Here is an 11318-nt window from a genome sequence, read left to right on the forward strand (position 1 = left end):
TCTAAGTTAGTCCTTTCATCTGCTTATCAGCTGGCACTCTTTATTTGAATTTCATTAATTATGAGTGAAGTTAACCATCCTTTCAAGTGTTTAAAAGCCATTTTAATTTCTTTCCCAGGGAATTGTCAGGGCAATTATAGCACAGTGAGATGAGTGCTGTGACGTGGTGAGGATGGGGGTTGTAGTAGGGCTGGGCAGAGACACCTTCCCACCCCACCTGAATACTGGACACATCAAGGAGGGCTTCACGGAGGTGGTGGCTTTCAGTATGGGTTCCTCCAAAGCAGCCCCTGAGACAAGAATGTAGGATAAATGGTAAATGAGACAGGAAAGACAGCCAAGAGAGGTTGTTGTCAAGTAAGTTAGCATTATGGGCAATTGGAGCGTAATCCCATGGGGAAATTCTGCAGCCCATTTAAAGTGGCTGGGCATTAGCCCACCCAAGGAGGGAGAGAGCTGGGGTACTTATACACCTAGTCCTGTCAGTCACAGTGCATCTTGGGGTGCTTCTTGGGACAGTGTTCATTCCCCAGCATTTCAAGTTTGCTTTGCAGTCGGCAGAGTGGGTTCCAGTGAACACAAAAAGCCCTTACACTTAGGCAATGAGTGTGGGTATTGCCAGCTGGGTGTCAGAAGCATGCACTGAAATGGTAAAAGTGGGGGGTCCAGGTAAGGCACCGCCTGCCTCTGCCCAAGGACCTCTAAGCAGAGACTTTAAGGATGAGGAGGAATTAACCAGATGAGGAGAAGATGTGGAAAAACAAACGCTCTAGACAGCGAGAGGAGCAGGTGCAAAGGTCCTGAGATGAGAGATGAAGCTGAGCCGTCATGCCAGGAATTAACATGTCTGTGTGTTCTTTAGCCAGACCCTTCATAGAAACGCCATGAGAATACGAATGTCCACACTGGCAGGTGGGAAAGCAGAGGCTGAGAAAACATGAAACATGACCCCTAACCAGCTAGGATGCAGCACAGCTGGGGCTGGGATTCAAGTCTAGCTGGTCCCCCAAACACCCGAGTCTCTTGCGCAGGGCCGGTGCAGTGGTCGGGTTGGGAGGCAGTTTCACCTGCAAGGATCATCAGCAGGTTTGGCTTCCAAATTCTGGGCAAGGATGAAAGCCTCTCCTGGGAGGTAGAAGTGGCCTGAAGGAATTCTCTGGAAAAACCCTACAGCAAAGCCTTCTCTATCTATGACATCAGAACCAGCTGGCACAGGAAGCTACTGAAACCAGAGAAATGTAAATGTGACGCGACCAGGTATGAACACCAGGTATGTTGGGGACGGGGGTCTCATCCAGGGGGCGGGGGTAGACAGCGGCTCCTGACCTGCCACCTGGTGCCCTGGTGAAGGCACATGTGACAGCCAGCCATTCCCGGTTTTCAAGAACCAGGAATCCAGATGTTTGTGTGAAATTGCTCATTTAAAAAATGTGTAACTAAATTAAAAATAAACACACTGGTGCAGAAATAACAAAACACATTTGTGGGTCAGATCAAGTCCTCACTTTGTCAGTTTGCAGCTTGTGCGTGAGATAATTTAGGTCTCGCCACCATCCTGCAGGCAGCACCAGCTACTGGGTCAGAGAAGCAGCCCAACCCAAGTTGCTTTACACAACGTAAGTTTATTTTCATTCACTTAAAATCCAGTTGCAGGGGCTGAGGTGTGCACCCTCCCCTCCACATTGCTACCCAATGGGTAGACAGCGGACTGAGGGAATGGAGGGCTGGGTCTGTGTTCCTCACCTCTGTCCTGTCCCCTTGGCCAGGACCCAGTCTATTGCCCCTCCCCCTAAATGCAGAGCAGAGCTGGGAAATTTGGTCCCCGCTGGTGGCAGCCATGTTCTACCAAGGACTACCCTGTGTATTGAGTACCAGACCTCCCGGAGGTGGTTGCCCATCCCTGCCCCTCGGGGTTGTTACCATCTCCATTTAACAGATGAAGAAATGCATCTCAGAGAGGCAAAGCAGCCTTTGAGAGACTCTGGAGCCAGGGGCGCTGTCTTTCTGACTCTCATCTAGGGATCTTCCCTCCACCTCAGTGTTCCCCAAACTTGCGGTCTCCTAAGAATCACTTCTGGCAGTTGCTAAAGCACAGGTTCCTGGGCCTCCCTCCAGAGCTGGCACCTGGGGCCCTGTATTTCAGTGGAGAATCCCAGGAGGTTCTTCCACCAGACTCCACACCAGAGTGCACCTTAGGATTATCTGTGGAGTTGTGTGAAATGCTAATCTGTTCACCCCAACCCTTAGAAACTATCCAGTTGGTCTGCAGGGAGTAGCCCTGCCAGGGAGGTGTCTATAAAGCCCCCAGGTGAATCTGACACGCATCTAAGGAAGGGGACCATCACCTCTGTACCCAGACCAAACCGGGGTGTTCATCACAGGGACCTGTGCTTTTCTTATTAAAAGGGGGCAAGGGGCCTCCCTAGTGGCCTAGCACGGGTTAGTCTCAGTGTTTTGGTCTCTGTAGCCTGAGTTAGAGCCCCAGCCAGGGAGCTGAATCACGTGGCGCAGCAGAGCCCTCCTGTCTCGCCCGCTGCTCCCCTCAGCAGTGTATTTCAGTCAATCTGCCTGCTCTGCTCCCCACTCTGCCTCTAGTGAATGCTCTCACCATCCCCCACCCCTGCACCTCTGTCCTACACCTCAGTTCACTTACTAAATAAATCTTTAAAAAAATAAATAAAGGGGGACTGAGAGAGAGAGAGTGCAATGATCAAAATGAGCTTGTATCCTGAGAATCAGCATTTTAAAAACTCTTCAACTGTTCTAATGTGTAGTCTAGGTTGAGACCTAAGGATAAACCAGCCAGTGAGTCAAACCTCCCTCATTTTGAAAGCAGTCCCAGGGGATGTGCTACTTCTGCCCTAGGCGTTCTCTTCTCAAAGGGTGGTCTGAATTACAGCACATCCTAGGGAGCTTCGTAAGAAATGCAGAATGTCAGGCCTGCCCAAGACCTGCTGAATCAAATCCACAGCTTAACCAGACCCCTGCCCCCCACCCCAGACCTGCACCCAAATCATGAGAGGCAGGGCTAAGGCACATGGGCTCTTTTTGGGACACAGCAGGTAAGGGTCCCTGATCAGAGCCCACACATCTTCTCTCCCCTCCCCACCCACCTCTTGACATGGCAGAACATTTTCTGTGGTGTCACCGGCAGAGTCTCCTCAAAGGTCTGGGCCTCACTGCCCCCATGCTGGGGCCATCTGTCCCAGATATTCAGCTGGAAGGTCCAGACATGCGCAGTTTGATGGGTTAACAGGGGCCTTGCAGGCCCCCCTCCAGGGAAACACATCACTCACACCAGACTTGACCAGAAGACCAGGTCAGGGGGTTGGCCCCTCCCCTGAAGAAGATCTTCAGATCTGCAGGTTGGAAAAGACACTTGTTTTATGAGCTTAGGGGATCTATCAGAGGAAGTTATAGGGAGGGAGGTCATGGTTCAATAAAAGAAAAGTTTCTGATAAACAGGAAGGGGCTGCGGGAGGGTGGTAGCTTCCTGTTCCTGGAGAAGAAAAATTGTTGAAAGGCCTTCGTTCAGTGTCTCGGGACTGGGTGTGAGCCAGAAGGAGGCTTCCACTCCAGCCTGAGACAAGCAGGCCCCTCAAAGCAGGAAGACTGCATCACAGGCGAGAAGAGGTCAGGGAGAAGGATTCAGGCTTCCACTGGGCCCAGGTTACTCCCTCGTGGCAGCAATTTGCTTAAATACAAACTACTGGTTGTGTGTGAGACAATTTCTGTGTTGGCCTCCACCTGTTTGAAAGCTCAGTGAGGTCAGTGGCTGTTAGGTCCACAGCGTGCCTGGCATAGGGTCTGGCCTGCAATAGCATCTAGCCAGTAAAGATTTTGTTGACTTAAATGTGATTGGTTGGAAATAAGAACAAATCCCTTGTTTGTCCCTCATTGGTCATTTTTATACACTCTAGAAGCTGATATCATTTTGTGTTCCTGAAAGCACTTTAGTGGAGTGTTCAAATGTTCCATGTGTTTCTTCTTGTTTTTACATTAAGTTCTAATTTTTCCCCCTCCACTTTATATCTGCATGGCTTCTTTGTAACAGCCAAACAACTAAAATAGCCTCAATGGCTCACAAAGGGGGCTTGTTAAGCTATGCCTAGCTAAATAATGGAACAGAAGTTGCCAGAGTATTAAAAAACAAGTTCCATAAATTAGTGAGTGAAAATAGCAGGTGGCGAAATAGCTTGTAAAGATCCCATTAAAATACTTTCAATGTATGTGCTAGAAAATGCCTGAAACAGTGGTTCTTGTTTTGAGGGGAGAGCCAGAAATCTGACTAAGAGTTTAATGAGAGGTAGAAATCCAAACTCACAAACAATTCTAGTAGATTCAGGGTGTCCTTCCCCCCAAAGCCTGTTATATAGAAGAAGCCCAAAAAGACCCCAAAAGCAGGGCTTCTGGGTGGGAAAAAGGATGGGGCTACCTTTTGCTTGACTCTCTCTTCTGACTTTATCCTGTTCTGAGCATCTATTACTTTAGAGTATGAAAAACTCACCAAGAGGAACTGATTGCTTTAAACTCCATTTTCAATCTCTAATTCATTTTATCCAGCTTTATCTAATTGGCAATGTTTTTATTTGAGAAAATTGCAAATTGAAAACTAGAGAAATCTTCCGCTAAGCAGGGAGCGAGGCAGCTGAGGCTCTGGCAGGGAAGTGATGGGTCCCAGGGCAGCTGCCAGGTCAGAGCAGAACTCAAGTCGTCGCCCCTGCAGCATCATTCCCCTGCCCTTCCTGAATGGTTCTCTCTGGCTCAAAGGTTGGGTGCTCGACTCCACCCGTGTGATTCCTGTGGATTCCTCCTGTGCCTCTGCTGACCGGAAACCCACAGCGGGCAGCAGACCAGCACTGAACTGTGAAGTCCTGTCCCGGGCACCTGGCCATGAACCTTCTGCCCACTCTGAATGTCTGTGTTGGGCGACTTCACCCCATGCGATGGGCAAAGGCTACAGCAAGTGTGTGCCATTTCTGCCATGTGGGAAGTTTTCCTGGGACTGTCCAGGCTTTGCTCTGAGCCGAGAGAAAGGGGCAGACACTTCTCCAGGAGTCCCGACCATGCTGGGCCAGGCTTAGCAGCCAGCTCCACTCATTTTCCACTCACACAGGACCCCCGGGAGGGAGGGGAAGGCGGTCACGCTGCACCGGAGCCTCAGCCAGCAGTCCCCAGCCCCGTAGAAGCTCAGGGCCTTGACCTAGTGGGACATCCGGGGAATCTCACATTGCCAGTGGCCTGAGGCTTCAAATTGAGACATGAGGATTGTTTCTGGTGTGTGGGTGGATGAGTTGTGACAATGTTTTGTGTGCCCCAAGGTCAGCTGCACAATACATTTTGTTCTGGGACCTTGGCCCAGCAGTGTCTCTGGGCTGACATGGGTCTTGGAGGTGGTTCGTGAGTGCCTACCAAGAGAAGAGGCTTTGGAAGAGTAAAAGTGAAATTCTGAAGGGCAGAGGATGCAAGACTTGAACCTGCAATATTGATGGCTTCTCAAGACCTATATTGAGGAATTTTTAAAGATTTATTTATGCATAGAAGAGTTGGGGTGTAGGCCAGAGGTTTAGGGGGTGGGAGGATTCACCAGAGACAGAGTGGGGAGCACAAAAGGCAGACTGACTGAAATACACTGCTGAGGGGAGCAGCGGGCGAGATAGGAGAGGTTGGCTGTGCTATGTGGGTTAGCTCCCTGGCCTGGGATTGGGGATCGAACTCATGCTGCAGTGGCTGCAATAGCTTCCTAAGCTGCTGATTGCTTCATAGTGCTGAGACTTAACCCCTTGTGCCACCAGGGAGGCCCCTAAACTGAGGAATTCTTTCTACACCTTATCAGGGAAAAACAAGTAGGTATATCCATGATTAAATCTTAAGAATATAGTAATTGTAACCTAGGTCTAAGAAGCGTAGTAGCTGCAGGAAAACCAAAATAATACCGGCAGCGGTCCTACATGGCAGAATGGCCTATTTCCCTGCTATTTCTTTGTGTATTAATTTGTACTCATGATCCACACACGTGAACCCATATACACATGAACCTGTACTCGTGACCTTCATACAACCCTGTTATTCTTAGAAAAAAGACTAATGGGATATGCTCCCTGGACATAATGGTGTCGTTAGTCTTCCATGAGAGGAACCCCTACTAAGCAGCAGTTGCGAAGACCCCGGCCAGGGTGGGTGGCATGCGATCTGCCTCACCTGCTCTCCTGTCTGCGGCCCCCAGCACTGCGGACCCCCTAAATTACCCTTAATGAAATTTAAAGATAACTAAAGGACGTGCCTGCTTTGTTCTTTGGGCTTAAGAGATCTCAATTTGGGGGAACTTATTTATGGCTGGACAATAATGACCAAAAAGGGGTATTGATTAAAAAAAAACTCTCATGAATTTTCAAAAAGATTACAAAAATAACACATCTACTATAACAAATTGAAGTAATAAAGAAGTAAAAATAACTCCATTCTCCCAAAGAAGGATGGAATAAAATAAAGCATCAATTTTAAAATACCAGATTGGCAAGATTAAACAATGACAATCAATGTCCTGCGCTGGCCAGGGTGCAGGCCAGGGTTTCCAGCCTTGGCACTGGTCACACAGTGCTTTGCATGGGGGCTGCCCTATTTATTGAAGGATCTTTGGCAGCACTTCTGGCCTTTACCCACTAGGTGCCAGCAGCGTCTTCACTACTATCTCCTAGGCTGTGACAACTGAAAATGTCTCTAGGTACTGCCAAATGTCCCGATTGGTGGGGGGATTGAGTGTGTGCAAAATTGTTCCCGGCTGAGAGGCCCTATAGGCACAGGGCCGCCCAGACATCCCTGGTGGGAGCGGGGAGCAGTAGTGAGTCTGGAAGTTTGACATGGCTATCAGGTCCCAACGTGTGTGCAGCTTCACTTCACACAGCTTCACTTCATACAGTTACAAGAGTACAAACTTCCTTGACAAACATTTATGTTGTACCATTGGGAATATTTTAAAAACTGGCATGAGCCAAATGTTTTCCTAGAAGTTGGGGAAGTGTGTGTATTTCTCTCACCAAAGATGTTGAGAGATCTTCAAAATAAAACTGTTGAGGGGAAAGAGCAAGGCGCAGACCAGTGTAGAGGACAAGTCTGTAAAATGTGAAGAACCCAATTGTGTGAGCATGTGCACACGTGTTACATGTTGAAAGAATACACACAGCCATGGGTGGAAGCAGAAGGAAGGAGGGCTCAGTGGAGTGTGGAGGAAGATTACTGGTGCTTTGGTGGTAGGTGTGGTGTGACCCTGTAGCCTAGAACATAGAGTGTTGTCATTCCAGTTACTTTAATAAGCATAATTTTAAAAAAGAAAATAGACTGAAGGCAGATGTCCATATACACACAAACAAGGATTTTTAGCCCCGAGTTCTTTATTTTTTTTTCTTTTAAAGATTTATTTATTTATACAAGCACTGGGTACAGTCAGAAGCGCGGGAGGGTGAGAGAATTCACCAGAGCCAGAGCGGGGAGCAGAGCAGGTAGACTGACGAAGTACACTGCTGAGGGGAGCAGCGGGTGAGGCAGGAGAGGTCTGCGCGCCATGTGGGACCCTCGCCCGGCAGCTGGGAATTGAAGTGGTGCTGCAGGGGCTGTGGGCAGCTTTGCAACCCAGCGCTCAACCACTGTGCCACCGGGGAGGCCCCCCCAGAGTTCTTTATTATAACACACACATACACAACTACCCAAAAAACAGAAAATGGTTCACTGAAAAAGAAATTATGAATTTATTTAAATGGACTATTACAGCTATTAAAATCATATTTTTGAGGAATATTCTGTGATAAGGAATGTGCTTACAATGTAATAGTTAATGAAGAAAAGCAGACTATAAAAACTGTACAGAGAGTTTAGCAGCAATTAAAACACATACATTTAATATAAAAATAGCAGCTAACACTGATCGGGCATTCCCTGTGAGCCAGGCTGTCCCGTCACACTCAATTCTCTGCAAGCCCCACTTTTCAGAGGAGCAAATGGAGGCACCGGGACTTGGGCAGTGGTCCAAGGCCACTTAGGGGTGAGGGTGGTGAGGCAAGGCTTGTAAAGGGCCACCAGGCTTTCAGGGCCTCCAAAATACAAACAAGAGGCCGACTTGGTCATCCCTGTGTGGGGGCCCAAAGGACACACAGTGCTTTTCTTTTTATTTCCCAAATTTTCTATAGTGGTATTATTTTGTTGTTGTTAAGATTATATATCAGAAAAACAGTAAGTTAGCATGTTAAAAGGCTTCCAAAGTACAGGGGGTGATAAATAATCTGTAGGAGCCAGATGGATGAGAGCTGGGCAAACCAATTCAATTGGACTCAGTTGACTGGAAAGGCCAGGTGACAAAGCTCAGGGAACCCCTTCCATTCTGAACCCATCGCGTCCTGACAGGTGTTTATGGCAAAGATGGCCAGTAGAGATGACCATTAGGACATGGGGCCTGAGGTGTGGTGAGGAAAAGGTCCAAAGGGTGTAAGGGATAGTGGTAAGGGATAGTGGTGGGGGACCTTTACACCACGGGAAAAATCTGGAAAGGTGAGAGAAGAGATGATGCGTTTGCATGCATGGAATAAGTGGAGTGAGCTTCCTGAGAAGGTAGGGGAGATGGAAGTGAAGTGCTGCTGGAGGAGGTCTTAGGGGAAGAGCATCCGAAGAAGGAGGGAAAGATTGGCTGCAGAGACACGCGTGCGAGAGGACGCAGCCAGGCCCGATGGCTTCTGACACAGGGCGCCTTTCTGATGAAACCTTCTCTTATTCCCTCAGGCAGGATTACGTCCTCATGAACATCTAAGCAGAGAATGAGGAAATACTTTGACAGATCATAGTTAATCATCAACACTGAGAGGGGAGGCTGGCTTAGAGCGCATGCAGGGCAGGGAGACAATTCCTGGGAGTTTGGCTGAGCCACGAAACTGAGCTCTGACAGTTCAAACACGGAGTAACTTAAAGTCTCTTAGGGAGGGGACAGGCTCAACTCCAGCTAACTAAAGGCTTAGTTCAACAGCTTCAGAGCAGGACCCTTTAAGCCCAGGATGCAGGGTCAGGACTTGAGAATCATCTGGCAGGTCCATGCTATAAAGTCTGGTGCCCCGGCCCTGCCCACCATCCTAAGAGGCAGATGCCACTGCTTCTCAGTACCCTGAGTAGCTTCAGCTTTTCTATCTGCAGATACAAACAGTGCAGATAGACAGTCTTAGCTTGCATCTATCTTACAGACCTTTCCTCAGTTCACAGAGAGCTTCCTTTCCCAGTCACGCAGCATTTCGGGGTGCCGACGCACCACTTCCTGTGCCCAGCCCTCTCCAGTGGCCACCTGGCTTGTTTCCAGTCTTTTGCTTTTGTAACCAATGCTGCCATGCCTAAGTTATTACGTTTATGTACAAATGTCATCTACGGGTGGATTCGGGTAGAGCCATTTCACAATCCACCAGTACTGGGTGAAAGTGCCTCTTGCCTACTGCCCTGCCCGGCACCTCTAACCCCCTGGAGTGCTGTCGAACCCGGGGAGTACTGCTGCCCACCTGACAGGTCAAAGTCGGTAGCTCCGGAAACAGGTGTTTATCTTGAAGCTTGAGACTGCCTCTTCAATAGGTGTAAGGCACATTTGTATTTCTTTTTCTGCAAACCCCCATTCATGCCCTTTTCTGCCCTAGTCCTTAACTTAGCGTCAGTGGCTTTCTCAGAGGGTCATGTGACTCAGACAAGGTCAAGAGTCACAGGAAGAAAAGAGAAGCTCCCCCTGACCCAGCATGTATCTTGTGACATATATGTAGATTGTTTTAGTTTTAAAAATGTTTTGTTGAAGTGCAATACATATACAGGTATATGCCTATTCTACATGTGTGCGGATGGATTTTCACAAACTAAAGATCCATCAGCGTCAAGAATATTATCAGCACCTTGAAGCTCCTCTCAATGCTCCCTTCCAGTTCTCACATTTACAGACTCTTCTCTTCTGTAGCTTTACTGCCTGGTTCTATTTTTTGGCTTCAACACCATCCTGATGCTACCATACAGCTTAGATTGCAAAGCTGAGGTGGAAGGTGTGATTCACTAGCCCTGGGTCTTCAAGTTTGGCACAGCAAAGGGCTCTACCAGTCAGGGCAAGAGACTCTGCCATCCTCAGGCTCCCTCTGCTGGCGATGAGGCGCTACCAGGGAACGCTCCGAGGAGTGCCTTGAGTCCTGGGGCTCCTACTGCTGCCAATTTTACAGTTACGGTTCTGAGAAATCAGTGGGCACGTCTTTCTCTGCGGAATGAGATGGTGGACGTGGACCCACTCACACGTTTGATAGGCGCAGGGGAGGTCCCTGTGCCAGGCCCCAGGAACTTTGCTAAGACCAGCTCTGTTTCAGTGTCCTCATCTGGAAAATAAGGATAGTAACATTAATCTCCTTGGATTGAGAGAATTAAGATGAGTTTTCTGACACAGAGAAAGTGCTCTGAAAGTACTAGCTTTCATTATTATCTTCCATCTACACGTTATCTTTGTTTCCTGCTGACTGGATTCAACAGTCATATTAGAAAACAGGCAATAATATCCATTTGGCAGCTCAGACTAGAAAGCCAAGTGTCACTGCCCACTTTCCTCACTTCTGTTCACATCCAGTCTCTCGTCAGACTCTTCGGGACAGTCTGTGACCGTCTCACCTCCCGGTGGCCACCTGCTCTTAGACCAACGCCAGCCCAGGCCAGCGTCACTGTGCCACCGCCGCTGAAGTAAATGTGGGATTTCTCTTTCACAGCTCCCATGGTCTTTAAGATAAATCTCTTAGCAAGGTCTTTCTGCCCTGATTTCTGCTTTCATCTGCACTTCAAATGTCCTGTGTCCAAAACTAAATTCTCCGCCTTCCCCAAATCTGCCATCCTCCAGGGACGTCCCTCCTTGAACGGCGCCACCTCCAGCCACTCGTTCCCTCAGCCTGGGCACAGCGGCTCCCTGGGCTGGCCCCTGTAGGCTGTGCCCTCCTACATCATCCTCTGGTCATTCTGGCCTTCACTTAGGTGACGCTCACATTTTCTGACTGGCCTTACGTTTCCCTCCACCCTCTAAGAGGCCACCAGAGAGCTACAGCTACCCCAGCACACGCCTATTTTGCTTCAGGACAAAATCCAAGCTTCATAACAGGATTCTGTCCTTGAGTAGCTTTGGATTCTCTCCCCAATCTCACCTCACCCCCTCCCACTTTCTGCATCAATGTCTGATTTTCAAAACCAGTTTAGACAGAATCTCCTCTAGGGAGCTTCTCTGAGACACCCCTTGCACCTCCAGACTGGCCAGTGCAACCTTTCTGGTGGCCACAGAGTGTCCC

This window comes from Talpa europaea (genome assembly GCF_964194135.1).
Source record: "Talpa europaea genome assembly, chromosome: 11".
In the NCBI taxonomy this organism is placed as follows: Eukaryota; Metazoa; Chordata; class Mammalia; order Eulipotyphla; family Talpidae; genus Talpa; species Talpa europaea.